The following is a 972-nucleotide window of genomic DNA, read 5'->3' as shown; positions in this document are numbered from 1 at the left end:
GAGCCCAATGTGGGGCTCAATTCCAGGACCCTGGGATCATGACCTGGGCCAAAGGCAGGATGCTTAACTGACTGAGACGCCCGGCAACCCTACCTGGACTTTTCTATTCTGACACAACCAGAGTCTTCACCAGTGGTCTCACCTCATGCATTGGCTTCATTATGTGAGTGTGGTTTGATTACCATCATGTTTCCATTGTCTTGTTGGTATATTCTTCTAAAACTAGGCCCAGTCTTTCTTCTAGTTTATCATTCTTCTTTTGGCCATTCCTTTTGTGCAATTGGCTACATCTTCCTGTATTTCTCCAACATTGATGTGCTAGCTTACATTTCTTATGCTTGATTATTGAGTGGGACTTTCTTTGTGGCCTCTAGATTAGAACTAGACTCTAATCCTGAGGACAAATTGACATTAATCATCTCCATCTTCTAAAGGGTTCTATATTACTTTGCTAGTGCTGCTGTAAGAAAACACTACATACTGTGTGGCTTACACAACAGAAATATATTTTCTCAGTCTGGAGGCTAGAAGTCTGACATCAAGGTGTTAGCAAGGTTGGTTTCTTTTGAGGTCTCTCTACTTGGCTTGTAGATGGGTATCTTCTCACTGTGTCTTTCCTTTGTATATGTCTTTGTTCTAATCCCTTTTGTTATAAAGAAACCAGTAATATTGGATTGGAGCCCACCCGGATGATCTCATTTAACCTTAATTACCTCCTCAAGATCGTATCTCCAAATACAGTCACATGCTGAGCTACTGGAGGTGAGGACTTCAACATACAATTTGGGAGGGGGGCATACAATTCAGCTTATAGGAGAATCTAACAATTGCATCCTTCCGAAAAGGTGGTCATGCATACTCTGCTACCTTCACAATCATCCCACCTCAAAAACCTGTATGAGAAAAATCACTGGGTGGATGAGTGAGGGAATATGGCGGTGATCAACTAGGGGTCAGTATTTGTGGCCAATG

The sequence above is a fragment of the Canis lupus genome, chromosome 7, assembly GCF_003254725.2.
Source record: "Canis lupus dingo isolate Sandy chromosome 7, ASM325472v2, whole genome shotgun sequence".
In the NCBI taxonomy this organism is placed as follows: Eukaryota; Metazoa; Chordata; class Mammalia; order Carnivora; family Canidae; genus Canis; species Canis lupus.
This window is presented reverse-complemented; position numbering follows the sequence as displayed.